The following is a 15509-nucleotide window of genomic DNA, read 5'->3' on the forward strand; positions in this document are numbered from 1 at the left end:
CCGAAAGATGCCGCGACGCCGACGCCGAACGCGGCGGCGCAGGGGGGGGCGCGTGCGCGCGCGCGCACGTGGGCGCGGCGACCGGCGGGCGAGGAATCTCCGGCGGCAGCGGTGGCGCCCGGTGGCTAGGCGGTGGGTGGAACGCACAGTGCCCTACGCTGGGCGGCTACTCGCTCTAGTACTCCCCTGTTGACTGGTTGGTGACGGTGGTAACTCCCAAGTTTCACCCACACACACAGCCAGCCAGAGGCAGGGCATTGATGATTGATCGGTCGAGCACTCGAGGTCTCGAGCGATGGCGGACGCAGCACAGGGGCCGGGCAGTGCTGCAGCGGCGGCCCCGTGAGCCGTGGCCGTGGCGTGGGAGTTAATGGCCGCAGCGCTCGGCTTGAAGGAGGCAGGCAGCAGCGCCCGCTCGCTCCCGGCACGGGTCTCCAGGCCCGGGCCCGTGAAAAAGTCTCCGGCAGCGGCAGGGGGGCTAACCACCTCCCCTCGTAGACGCGGTGGCCGGGCCGGGCAGGGTGCCTCGGTGCGCGAGACCTCTCGTCGCATTCCGTTGGCGCTGGCTGGCTGGCACCGCCGCGTGTCCGGACACGGGCGGGCGTCGGCGTCTGGAGCGCGCGAGCCCCGGCGGGGCCTTTTCCGCGCAGGCGGAGCGAAATCATTTCGCAATCGATTGCCTTTGCCTGGGCGTGAGGGTCCTGACACCGCTTTCCCGCGCCTCCTAGAGTAGCTAGCGCGGCCTTCTCGGCCGCGACAGCCTTCAGACTTTCAGAGTCGTCCAAAGGGAACCCTCCAGCAAGCCCACCGAGCTCGCGCCGGCGCCGCTTTCCGGCACCCTGTTATCCATTTTTCTATTTTTAGGAACGGTCTCAGTTTCAGTCCCAGCTTTGTGTTCTCAGGTCAGGTGTACAATATAGTGGGAGGGACGATGGCTCAATGGCTACATGGAGTAGTAGCCATTGAGTAGTAATACGGTTCCATCTTTTCACATAATGGTTAATACGGTTCCATGTTACTTAAATAGCCCTCCATCCCGGTGTATAAAGCGTAAACATCTCTGGTTCAAAGATTAAGAAATGTATTGAGTAAAATGCACCCACTAGCGATTAATCAACACTAGTATTACTCTCTATAAACACCGGGCCTTTCCAGCTGATCGATCCACTAGCGAGTAATCAGTGTATTTTTCTTTCCTTTTGTTGTGGGGCTATTCGGATGCTCCAGCCTAATTCGATTTACTTCGTCTTAGGTTAACTTCGGTGCCTCTGGCGCCTGTAATTGCTACTTCTTCTTATTAATTAATGTCGGGAATCTGTCATGAATCTTTCAAAAAAAAAACACTAGTATTACTGTATCGATATACGTGTGTCTAGAGAGAGCGTGTCTTATATTACGGGACTTGAGTAAAAAGTGGTTATGCCTTGTATATTAGGATGGAGGGAGTAGTAATAGACAAGCCGTTATGTATAGTTTGAATGGCATCAATTTGAATGGCATGTGTCCATAGATAAATAAACAGATCACATCTACAAATAGGAAATGCTGTATACTATAAGAACTTTCTCGTGATTCTAGACCAAATGGAGCCAGATAAAATCACATATGACGTGTTTTGTCCAAAATAACCTGGAGCTACAGAAACCCACGGCCATCTAAACTTTAGTAGACGGGAAGAGTTTTTTCCTTTCTACTCTTGTCTAAAAGTTTTGGTTAACTATTCGGGCATCTAAGCAATTTTCAATAAAAAATCAGATAAAATGTTTTAGATCTCATTGAAATTACAATTTTCTTCTAAAGTTTGTCTCCATCCGAGAAGTCTATGAAAACGTTATAAATTTTCTAGACACACTGAAACTAAAATTAGAAACCCGAAAGAGTATCCGTGCCTTAGAGACTCCTTTTATCCCTATCGTTAGGCACATATAGTTATTATATGCATTGGCTTGTAATAAGAGCCAACACTGATAGTGTTCAAGGTAGTCGTGGCAGCTTCTATATTATTATTACGATATCCTGTGAGGATAGGCCAACTAGCTATATGATGAAAGTTTCTTTTGCAGTGAGAAGTCTTTCCCACACACTTGCAAGCTAGTCCGTGTATGTTGCACCTCCTTCCCACACTTAACAAAAGAGCAGGTGGTACATAAACCAATAAAAGAGTTGAACCCAGCCGGGCCTAACTATTCCCCCATGAATTGAGTGACAAATCGTACTGCTAATGAATAGGTGCCGCATTTTCTGAAAAAGTCCAATGAAAACGCGTGTGGAAGATCACATACTCAATTCGCCCTTTAGTTTACAGGTATGTGGCAGATCGAGCTAATAGAACGTATCTGGCCTTTGCTTGCAACCTAACAACAACGAGTAATATATAACACAATTTAAAACCGACCAATTTATTCGCGCGTTCATATTCATTCGAGCCCATTTCATCATTTCATAAATCTTTGTTTGTTTAGCGGATGGACCCAACAATGTTAATCCTTGTCCTCCTCCGTCCATGGCTTTATTTGCTGAAGAACTTTCATGTAAGCACACTGCACACACACGAATACAGTGGCCGTCAGCCAAGCCGTCTTGCGGCTGCAAGCTGCAGCCTGTCCGGTCCGTCCGGGGGCGCTCTCTTCAAGAACGGGAGGAGAACCGAGGCTAGGGCACAGCTGCTGGCTCAATTGAATTCGATCAATTGGGCATTCATGGCTCCCTGCTTCTCCTGCAGCATGCATTGGCGTTGCGCGCAGAGGGGGGCTGGCCATCCATCAATGCCGCGCGCGCCGCATGGCGACACCTCCTTTTCCCCGCTGCAACGGCGTACTGTACTACTCCCATGGCGATCGAGTAGCACTGCGAGGTAGCTCTACGCACGCATCCGACCTCGCTAGCTGCTGCAACTCTGATCCCATGGCGATGGGTCGAGTGAATTTACGGCCAGCAGGAGTCGCAGTTACAGGCACAACTGCGTATGTATGCTCAGATGGGAGGGAGTGTCGCATGCTCCTCATACAAACCCGTCTACGGTCAAAAAAGCAATCCAGAATTCCCTCGATTGTGCCGTGCTGATTGACCAGACGAGCAAAGATACCCGAACTGTAACTCTGTAAAGCATCCCTGTACCGTGTTACACGCACGCTGTAATTTCATGCATGCCTTTCTTCTATATCCTATACTGAACTTAAGAATAAGGGTTGAACTTCTTCGGATGTGCTAACGAAGGAGATCGAGAGCTACTAGCTACTTCTTTGTGGCATGGCCCTGCTTGCAATCAGTGTTTTTTTTCTTATGAGCAAAAAGTAAAATCAAGTCGGCTTTAATTTAGGTGTGGATCGGACAAAGGTTGTAGTCTGTGAATTGTTCAAAGCCTGAACAAGACAACACGAGCAGGACAGATCCACAGAAGAAAACTCACATATATTAGCTAACTTATCTACTTGGAGCGTAGTACACAGTACACTGCTACCACGCATCGTGCCATCGTGTGCTGAAAAGACTGATGTGTGAGCTCACTTATTGAAAACTAGAGACGAAAATACCACCAACATTATTCACGCACATGTACTATATATAGGATACGGTGTATCAAGATGCAGTATTGCAGTAGATAGATGGAGCCATGTAATCAATATTCCGATCAGTCAATACACGAGATCTTCAGTTTAATTTCAGTAGTATATGCGTACCAAAGCCTTTTTCATATATACTCCTTGAGAGCTTTAGCTCTTACCAATTTTTGTTAGTATTATTTTTCTTTTGGGACATTTGTGTTCTTACCCTACTTTGAAGTGCAATTGTAATTTTTCCCTTATTTTTTTTAATTCAGTGCGTTTTTACCCCTAGTCAACGGTCAAAACAGGGGCAAATGCGCAAAGATTAAGAGCAAAATCACAACTTGTGAAAAATAAAAGCCAAAATCACAAAGTTAAAAAAATAAGGGCAAAACCATAATTGCATTTCAAAGCAGGGGTAAGAACACAAAAAAAACATTTTCTTTTCGTTGAGAATCGTATATATGTAATAAAAAATACAATAGATTAAAACATGGATTATTGAATCGACCATGATCATTTTTGTGTGTCTCAAAACTAGCATCCATGTGCTATATGGAACGAAATACTTTCACATGTTGAGCTGCACATAGCCAAAGAAAAAAAATCCAGCAGTACATACAGGCCCGATTTGATACTGTCGGGTGCCACGATTAGGGACACCATAATCGGGGTACTAAGATCACCCTAAAAACGCAAACACCTATTAGGCAACTGGGCCCACGGCCTCCTTCCAATCTGGAAGAAAGGAAAGGACTCAAAGATGCCCAGCATGCGACCCATTCGCACCCCTCTCGGACCCGCGGGGCGATCTCCGCCTCGCTCGAGGGCTCCCATCGAGACCCTCGACTGCGCCCCGCATCTCCGCCTCGCTCGAGGGTAGCGAACCTACCCTCGAGCAGGCAACTCATCTTCGCCTCGCTCGAGGCCACCCCTCGGCGTAAAGGACAAACGGCCCTGCCGCTCACTCGCCCGTCGTACGGAGGCATTAAATGCCAACCACTCCTCCACAACGCCCAGGACAGACGGCGTCAGGCCGCCATTCCCCACAGTGGTTGTGACCGGAGTCCCGTCCGCCAACTCCGGTCACTGCTCCGCCATCCCGGACACTGTGGCAGCACTGTGGAACCTGTGACGTGGGACGAGATGTGCTCGGCACAGCTCCCGTGACTATTCTGCCAACTCAGGCTGTCCGGACTCCACCTCACCACACGAATGGCCCCGGGCCCGCCTCCTGCTCGGAAGGGGTCCGGCGTCGCCACGTGCCCCTCAAGGAAGGACGCTCAGCGCTAGCAGCCGGAGGCCCGGACCTCCCCCCCTCGAGGGGTCCGGGATCTCCATGTGACTCCCGGACCTCCCTAGTGCACACGCCAGCACTCCGTCCAGGGGGTCCGGGACCGCCACGTGCCCTGCTACCGATGATGCGTGTATATACGCAAGACCCTGACCTGTAGGGCCCACGGAGCGCCACCACGACACATCTGGAGGACTGTACACCCTACAGCGACGACCACGCCGCCTGCTGGGGCTGGCAGGACGCCGGCGCGATCTCCGTAAGACCAAGGACGATATCCAGGACGACTGCCACGCCCGACGCCATGCCCCACAGTGTACTTCCTACAATATTCGACCACTGTACCCCCGCGATTCGGGGGAAAACGACGACTTCCACGATCCCCTGCTCATGTACATCGTCCCTCCTTGTGACTATAAAAGGAGGAGACGGGCTTCCTTTAAGGGGGATCGCCATCATGACCTTAGTGGACGTCGCAATCATCATCACACGAGCACAACGCTCAGCACTCGATATTGGCACTCGCCTCAATCAGCTTCTCCCCTAGCAGAGACCTGGGAGCTTCCCTCCCTCTCTCGCCACGCCTGTACCCCCTACTACAGGCACCTCCGGTGCAAGATAATACAGTGCCCTCGCACACCCCCTTGCTGGACGTACGGCCCCGCGGCCGGAACCAGGATAAACCTGTGCGTTACTGTGTTGCCTCTTGCATCAACATCTAGGACGAGGAAACACGCAGCATTACTAGTTGGGATCTAGACCCCTCGGTCAGGACACCGACAGTTGGCGCGCTAGGTAGGGGAGCGCTGCGTGACATTTTCTCTTTTGTTCCCATTTGATCTTCAGGGATGGCAAGCAGATCCAACCCGTACCCCATGGGCGTCTCGGATCCGCTCCCAGCAGGATACGTGATCTGGTTTAGGAGTCTCGTGTTCAGAGCAACTGGCAATGGTTACCTCATGGAGCTCCTCTCGCCCAGACGCAACCCGGATATTCCGACTTCATCAGCCCGGCGCAACAGGCGCTCGGGCCAGCATTCGCGACAAGCGCGCGCAGAGCGGCGCCGGGCGGCACGCCTCAGCTCCCCCACGTGGGTTGAGGCTGCTATGTCGCGGCTCAGCGTCGCGGCCGACGGGGCCATCGCTTCGTCATCACGTGCTTCGGCGTCGGCACCGCCGGCACCATCACCGACTGCAGCTCTAATGCCTCCTAGGGGGGCGCGACTGCGGCGTCGCCCTTCCCCATTTGGATGCGCAATGCTGCGTCCTACGCTTCTTCGTCCAGCACCAACTTTTCCGAGTATGAGGATCTGCCGGGTCATCACCTCCTGTCAATCCGCAGCCTCATCGCTTCATCTCCTAACGACTCCTACTCCGAGACGGCGAGCTCGATATCCGACGACGTCAACTTCTTCATGGACAACTTCACGGCCAAGGAGGCCGAGGACTACTCCGGGGTCCGCGACCCCGGCGCTTTCCACTCGTTCCAGCTGGCGACGGCTTACTGCCTCACCTGCTCTGAGGACTCCAGCGAGGGGGATTACGATCCCACCCGGGAGTGCTTCATGGTCCAGCTTGTGGACGGGCAAGACGACAATGCTCCGAGTGATGACGGGAACGGCGGGGCAGACACGCAGGCGAACCAACCGGTGGTGCCGCCTGCGGCCCCTTCTTCTTTGTCAAGCTCGGTGGCGCGGCAGGCACAGCTGGCGCAGCTCAAGGAGCTTCAAGCCAAGCTCGACGAGCAGCGTCGGCAGACTCAGGAGCTGCGCACCGCACTCGAGCAGCAGCGTACCGCATGTGGTGCACATACCCAGGCGGCAGGACGCGTTGCCCGGGAGCGGATCCTAGTCGGCGACAATGTCGACAAACCTCCGGAATTGAAAACAGCCGGCGAAAAACTTGTCGCTGCGGCCTACCTACTCCAAGCGATGCCCGAGCCATCGACGACTTCGGGTCACAACCTGCGCCGCGAGACACAGGCGCTCATCGAGCAAGCTGATGTGCAGCAAGCCGAGAGCTCTGCGTCTCGCATGCGCTCGATAGCCCCGAAGCAGCCCGGTGGGACTGCATGTCAGGACCACGAGGCTTCGGTGCACACTCCGCCAGGAGGGAAGGGAAAGGCAGCCATAGCGCACGATACGAAGGCACCCTCGGTGCACGACCTCATCGGAAAGGCGCGCCGACTTGCAGGCACGACACGCGCGGGCACGCCGGCGACGCCCGCTACGTCATCAACGGCAGGAAGTACACCCCTCGGTGGGGTGGACGCTTCGACCCCGAGCACGACAGGGGTGAGTCACCGGAGCCTTCGGGCACCCGGGTGTTCAGCCGGGAGATTCGAACTGCTTCTTTCCCCCCGCACTTTCGACAGCCCACCACCCTCGTCAAGTACTCAGACGAAACCGATCCTGTAGTCTGGCTCAACGACTACCGCCTAGCGTGCCAGTTGGGCGGTGCGACGGAAGATGCGGTTATCATCCGCAACCTCCCCCTTCACCTTGCTGACGCCATACGAACGTGGCTCGAGCACTTGCCCGCGGACCAGATCCACAACTGGGCCGACTTGGTCCTGATCTTCGTGGGCAACTTCCAGGGCACATACGTGCGCCCTAGGAACTCCTGGGACCTCAAATGGTGTCGCCAGAAGCCCAATGAGTCCCTGCGCGACTACGTGCGGCGCTTCTCCAAGCAATGCACCGAGCTCCCCAGCGTCACCCATGTCGAGGTCATCAACGCTTTCCTCGAGGGCACGACGTGCAGGAACCTGGTGCACGAGCTTGCGCGAAGCCATCCCGCCAACACCAACAAATTGTTCGACGCTGCCACCAACTACGCCGCTGGCGAGGAGGCGGTTGGTGCCATTTTCGACGACAAGCCGAACAAGTGCAAGGAAGACGCGCCCGCAGAGGGCAGCAACGCCAAGATCAACACCCCCGCCAAGAAACAAAAGCGGTGGAAAAAAAGGAAAGAAGCAGGCCCCACCAATCCAGCGTAGAACGGGGCAGGCGGAAGACTCCAACAAGGCCTTCGCCGCCGCCCCGGACCGCAAAGGACCTCGAGGCCCCCCTTGAGGTGGAGGCAGCCTATTCGACGACATGCTCAAGAAGTACTACAACCGCGTCGCGCATCGCGACGAGGACAAGAAGAAGGATGCTGGCGACAAAGGTGGAGATGACGAGTTACCCACGGTGGAGAACGCCTTCTTCATCTTTGGAGGACCAATGACGAACATGACCACTCGGCAGCGCAAGCGTGAGCGCTAGGAAGTCTTCTCCGTTACCAAGGCCACGCCATCCTACCTCGACTGGTCGAAGGACACCATTTCCTTTGGCTGCGAGGACCACCTCGACTACGTCCCGCATCCGGGACGGTACCCGCTCGTTGTCGACCCCATCATCGGCAACACTCGCTTCTCCAAGGTACTCATGGACGGAGGGAGCAGCCTCAACATCATGTACGCCCACACCTTGGAGCTCATGGGGATTGGATTGAACAAGCTTCGCCCAGCAAGTCGCCATTTCATGGCGTTGCGCCGGGGAAGCGAGTCTAACCCCTCGGCCAGATTGATCTACCCGTCTGCTTCGGCACGGCAGCCAACTTCCGCAAGGAAGTACTCACCTTTGCGGTGGTGGGGTTTCGGGGATCCTATCATGCCATCCTTGGTCGTCCCTGCTACGCCAAGTTCATGGCCATCCCCAACTACACCTACCTCAAGCTGAAGATGCCGGGTCCAAAGGGTGTCATCGCCGTCGGCTCTTCGTTCGAGCATGCCTACGAGTGCGACGTCGAGTGCGTTGAGCACGCGGAAGCTCAAGCGGAGGACGAGGCCCTCGCAACCACCCTCGACAAAATGGCAAGCGAGGCCTTGGACTCCACGCATCGACACGCGGGAAGCTTCGAACCCGCCGAGGGTATCAAGAAGGTGCCTGTGGCAGAACCGCCCAAATTAATCCGACTTAAGTGCGCTAACCATCATCAAAACGACAATCAGGGTTAACACACACTTAAAATGGAGTAATCCGGCAGTGCTGTCGGGTAAAATCCCGATTAAACCACTTGAAACCGGATCGACAAAGCAGTTCAGAGCGTGCAACATTCCACAAATTTTACAACACAGAGTATGAAATTGAATTATTATTACAAACCAAGTTTGAATTTATAAAAAGACAACAGAGTTCAAGTTTGACGAAAAATGAACGATAGTCTAGCGTCGACACCAGACGTCATGATGAAGCCCGTACATGACGTCATCCATCCTCAAATGTACCACCTGAAAAACAAAGCCACAAGCAAGGCTGAGTATACTAATACTCAGCAAGGCTTACCCGACTAAGGTTATACTTAGCCCTTAATCTAGACATGCAAGGCTTTTGGCTTGAGGAGTTTGTTTGCCGAAAAGCAGTAACGAGTAGATACTTAATTGCAGGTTTTAGCTTGCAGGTTCTAGTGCAATTAACCATTCTAGGTGAGCATCTATCCAATAGCATACATGGTGAAAACAATTATCTTTTATCATCCAATCAACCATATTCATCATTATCATCTTTCACTTCTTACTCTATGTGGCAAAAGGGTTAAGCAGTCCTAAACCGTGAGAAGCGGACGATTCGAATCGAATTTGTTAACCTAGCCAGGCAGACCTAACACACACGCATGGGGATCGACGTCTCGCTTCGCCCACGCGACTTTTCCCTTCAATTCCCGCTGCCACGGTACGACGCCGGGTTGTGAGCCTTGTTGCACCCGCATGTGGCCGCATGAGAACAACGTTCAAAGACGGTGGGGAGTATGTTCCGGCCTCGGTGCAATCCAGTACTTAAGCTTACCGATTACCATATTTCTCGGCATGTGGTTAGTACGTTCAAACGCTTAACCACCACTACCACACACTGCGGCCTTATCCATTTTCACTAAACAGACGGGGTATCACAAGTACAACAACCCCGCCCGTAAACCTTATGATTGCAGCATGTAGTAGACATTCAACTCCTATGAGCTCGCGAGTGACAGGAAATCACTCGACTTCTACCGAACCATTAGCATAGCCAACTAGCGACCTATACATACTAGTGTTCAAGCATAGGTACCTAGGATCATGCAACTAAAGTTCCAATCAACCCCTGTAAACTTAAATGCACAAGTCAATAGGAATAACAATAAGTTGCATAAATTTAAAATAGACGGGACATGCTCCGGGGCTTGCCTTGCTAAGCAAAGTTAGCCTTGGGCTCTTCCGAACTTTGGTTCGGATCTTCGGCGGCTTCAGTTAGATTAGCTTGGGCTTCACGCTGCTCACTCTTGGACTTCGGCACCAGCTCGTACGTACCGTCGGCGAGAGTAGGCGTATCTATATGAAATGCGCATGCATGAGTTGTGTGACCGTAACATTATTATTTACTTCACTATAAAGTTGTAAAACAATTCATTTATATCTCCTTGGGCAATCCTTTATAGAGTATTATCTAGATTAACCATTTCACATTGAGTAAGTGAGGGTTTTGACTTTTCATAAAAGCTATTTTCAAGAATAAACATGGATTATTCATAACTGCTGTTAAATATAGTTCCTAGTGCTGAGATTTTTATATAGAGTACTTTGCTTATATACAAACCTAGTGTCAAAAATTTCAGACATTTTCATCAAACAGATTAATCATTAAAAATAGCGTAAGCTGCTACTACTAGAATCAAGATTAAATTGTACAGCCGAAACCATGCGAGTACTAGTAACGAAACTTTAATTAAGTGTTGAGGATCTGATGATGAACCTACTATAAATTTTTCAACCTTAAAAGAGAAACAGACAAGGCATGAAAAATAAAGCAATATATAGTGGCATAGATCAAGATTAATTTATACAGACCATTATGCTGAGATACTGAGCCTCAAATTTTTAAAGAGTTATTAGGTGAACATAATAGACCTATGGTCAAAACATCATGTTTTTCCAGGCATAGGAACTATTTTTCTTGATTTAATGTATTTTCCGTTACCAAAAATCATTTGGTCCAGTTGGGTTTAACTAAAAATTCTCAAACTTTTTTTGTAGAATCTGCGAACCAAACTAAATATACTGTAAAAGTTTTAACCCATGAATCATATCTCAACAACTTGGATAAATAAAACTATTTATCCTAGGCATACATCAAGTCCTAAATAAAACCTATAGCTACGAGTTTCAACTGGCCACCAAACTTTTACACAAGGCTAACCTTTACGAGTTTCAATTGGCCACCAAACTTTTACACAAGGCTAACCTTCTAACATGCAACATACTGACAAAAAATGGTATACATTCAGTGGATAAAACTTGAGATACAATAAAAGTTATATTTTCATTGTATTTTAAATAGAGAAAAAAGTACTGAGCAAAATAAAAAGTTCATGTAACAAAATTTGTAGATCTAGTCCCAAGGATTCCATAACAGTTGAGTTTGCATTTTTCTGATTTTTCTACGAATTTATATCGATTTTATAAGTTCGCTGTTTTTGGAAACAAAAAGAAAAACAAAACCGACTCTCGCATATATACCCCTAGAAAGTTTTGGGGAATTGCAAATTGGTCCCCGCCGGACTTAACAGGGGAGGGGCGGACCTTGGGGGCCGAAATCCGGCGAGGTCGCTCGCCGGCGGCGAGGGGGAAGTGGGGTATTAGCACCAGGGGCTCAAGTGGAACCCGTAGGTGGTCTTGGTGTGCGCAGAGGCGGCCTGTGGCGCGCCGGCCACGGTTAGCAGGGGCGGGCGGCGGGCGGACGTGGCGGCGGCGGCGCTCCGACGGCTTTGGGCGTTGGAGGTCGGGTCGTCGAGCACCGGTGGGAGGTGGGGGAGCTCGTGGGCGAGTCGATTTGGGTCGAGGAGGGGCGGAAGGGATAGCTCCTCGTGGACAGGGGAGGGGCGGCGGCAATGGCAGCGGCGGCGCCGTTCTGGGCGACAAGCAGGGCTTCGGCTCGGGTTTTCTTGGGAGCCAGAGGGGGAGAGGGAAGGGGCGAGGCTTCTCCATGAAGTGAAAGGGCCTGGGGCGAGGTGGGGCGAAGGAGGGGTCTCCACTGCGAGGTCGGGCACGGCGGCGGTAATGGCGGGCACCGGTGTTGGCGCTCGCGTTCTGGCGAGGGCAGTGGCGGGAGCGGCTGAGTGGCGGCTCGGGGAGATGGAGTGGAAGGCGACGAACGTGTCTTGGTGGTCGTAGTAGGTCGGGGCGAGCTCGGATGGCGGCTCAGTGTGGAGGGCGAGTTCGGCGGCGGTAATGGTGGTGGCCGTGTGCTTTTCTGGGCACAGGGGAGGCTGAGACTTGGTTCTTGGGCGAGAGGAGTGGAGAGGGGAGGGAAGCGAGCGTTCTGACTCGAGGGAAGGGGGCCTGGGGGTTTGAGGGCGTGGCGTAGGGAGGCACTCATGGCCGGACGGCGTCGCAGCGAGATGGTCCGGCAGCGGCGGTGAGCGCGCGTCGCGTCGCGGGCGTCGGGGCACGGCGTGCTCGGTTGGAGCGGGGCGTCAGCGACGCAGCAGCACGCGGTGGCATGGCCGGGCGGCGAGGTCATTGATGGCGGTGTGCCGTGGCGGGGCGGCTAGGGCGCAGCGAGGCAGCAGCGGAGGTGTTGATGGCGCGGCGCAGCGAGGCAGCAGTGCTCTCGAGTGGCTCTGGCGCGGCGCGGCGAGGCAGCAGCGCTCTCAAGTGGCTCTGGCGCGGCGCGGCGACGGCGACAGCACAGAGTAAAGGGAGCGAGAAGAGAGAGAGAGAGGAAGAGAGAAGGAAAACGGTCAGCACGAACATTGATTTTGACTACGATTTTTCTCACGATTTTCCATTCAAACTTGAAAAATTTTCAATACGAAAGCTGTTCAAAATTCCAAATCCTACAACTCTCATTTCAGGCACATTTTCATTTGAAACTCCATTTGAAAGTTAAAAATTGAAACTTAAAGGTGTGACAGAACCCCCTAAATTAAATCGGCTTAAGTGCGCTAACTATCATCTTAAGCGTTAATCAAGTAAACACGCACTTAAAACGGTGTAATCCGGCAGCCTGTTGGGTTAAGGATCGAAAACACTGGAAGTCTCGCACGAAGACGAGCATAGATGATTACAAGCAGATAAAAGTTCTCAAATTTAATTTACAATGCGGAGTTTTACTAACAAGTTTACATAAAATATCAGAGTTCAAAATGCAGCGGAAATTAAATAGAAGTTTAGTTTAGAAAAACAACGATTACTACGATGACGTGAGGACGTCACATCGAGCCCACCGATGTGAATCCTGGTTAGCTCCAGCCAGCAGTAGTTACCTGAAAATAGGGTGACAACAAACCCTGAGTATAATAATACTTAGCAAGGCTTACCCGACCTGGGTATACTTAGCCCACTATCTAGACATGCAAGCTTTTGGCTCTGGAGTTTATTTTTGCTGAAAAGCGACTAATGGTGGATCCTTGCTTTCAATATTTTAGCTCAAGTTTAATGTACAAATATCAACTAGGTTTGCATAAACATCTAGATCAAACATGGTACATCACATTATATTTTCCAAGAATATCACAGACATATATTCCATCCTCGTCTTTCAATTCTTATTCCACTTCTTTACTACGATGTGACGCAGTGACCAATGCTCTCATATCTGCGAGTCATGACGAATCGATCCGATTTAACCTTGCAAGGTGGACCTAACTCACACGACACATGCAAACCACGTCGGGCCACACGCGTCAGCTGTTTCCATCATTACCACGACATCTGAACCACGCCTGCTAAAACCCAGGTGAAGGGCCCCTCACGGCGAACTCCCGGAAAACCCGGAGGCGACATCTAATCCAACACCCGCCATCATCCCACGCCCAGCGTAGCAGGACGGAATTCAGAGTATCGTCGTAAAGTGGTACACAGTTTACCGGTTTCGACTACCTCCTACTTCCCGTATGTGGTCTGTACTGTTCAATCCTCGGTCAGCAGGGCCAACAACGGTACGGTCCTCAATCGACACAGGCAGAGGCTTACTTTCCAAACATTCCAAATCCGTAATCCAATTCCTCTCCGCCCGGTCTCCAATTTTCTTTCCTCACAGATTCATGCTCAAGCCACTTTTCCATAAGTAAAAAAAACCTATGGCTCGCGAGTGACAGCAATCACTCGACTTCTACCGGATCCTAGTTAAGCATGGCATTACTAACGACACCTGTATACTAGTATAGACTCATAGGTACTTAGGGAGAAAAATGCTTACTAGGGTTCCATACAACTCCTAAAAACGTAAATGCACAAATACTTAAATAAACAGTGAATACTCAAATTAGGGGTTATGCTCCGGGGCTTGCCTGGGTTTGACACAAAGTCAGTTAGTTAGCTTGTAGTCTTGCACCGGCTTGACATCATCCCAGTCCAAGCATGCACTCCAGTCGGTGCTTCCATCTTCTGGGTCAGTTCATCAATACACCATTTTCTGGATCGACTCCAACATCGCCCTCCGGTTCCACGTGTCGCACATTTAGCGTACCTAGATGATATGCAACGATGCAAATGCATGAACGTAAAGAAAACAACACACGAGGCATTTAAAAGGCATACAAGATAAACCGAGTCACACCACACCGATTTAAGCACCAAAAGGTGTTTAATTAGATACTACTCAAATCTTCCATAGAAAGATAGCAAGGAACATCAAGTATGGTAGGCAAAGCACGAGAGAGCAACTAAAGACTTTATTTAGCTAACAAGCCAACATAAGCAAGTATTATAAAAACCACCAACATACTAGCTCTAAATGATTTCACAAGGTTAGCACATGAACAAAACAAGTTGCCGCAATTATCTATGCAGGAAGACATTTCTTAGCAACAACAAAAGAAAAACTATATCTAGGAACCATATAAATGTAAAAACTTGTCATGCAGCAAGAACCTGATAGCACAACTTAATTAGCATGACAAGATACTGATAAAGAGTGTAAAAACAATTTACCAACATTTATTGCTAACATAAAGCATTTATTTTAGCCTAAACAAGACAAACTGAACAAAAATAGATTTACACACATGTGCATAGCTTTTGGACATAAAATTTTTACAGTGAACTAAACATGCTAAGATTAAGCCATTGCATAAATTTCATAATTTTTCGACTTCCAAAACTGTAGATATTAAATAAACAAGCTAAAACAAGCATTAACCATGATTAAATCAATACATCATAAAAACATTAAACAAACAGCAGGTTTAATATTTTTCCTAAGTTATACACGCCAAAAAAAAAAGTAACCCAACTGGTTTTATATTTTTACCATTTTTCTACTATTTACTATGCGTTTTCAAAGCTTGCAACCACTTAAACTAACATTTAAACTAGAGCAAAAACTATTTAGAAGATGAAGATCAACCTGTAAAGAAAGTTGTATATCTTAGAACAAGGAATCCAACAAAATTTAGTTTGTATTTTTCTGATTTCTCTATAATTTACTATGATTTTTCAAAGTTTCAGCCAATTATTACAAAACAACCCTTCGCAACACTATTCATATGAGTCAAAGACTTCGCAGAAAACCCCCTGGACTTGTGTCAATTGTTGTCCGAGGTCCCTGGTCGCGATTTGGAACAGAGGAGCGCACGGGGAGCTCGCTTCCGGCGACGATGCTCACCGGCGGCGAGGGGAAAGAGGGGGAAAAGCACGAGGGAGACGAGAGC

This window comes from Panicum virgatum, chromosome 9K (genome assembly GCF_016808335.1).
Source record: "Panicum virgatum strain AP13 chromosome 9K, P.virgatum_v5, whole genome shotgun sequence".
Lineage (NCBI taxonomy): Eukaryota > Viridiplantae > Streptophyta > Magnoliopsida > Poales > Poaceae > Panicum > Panicum virgatum.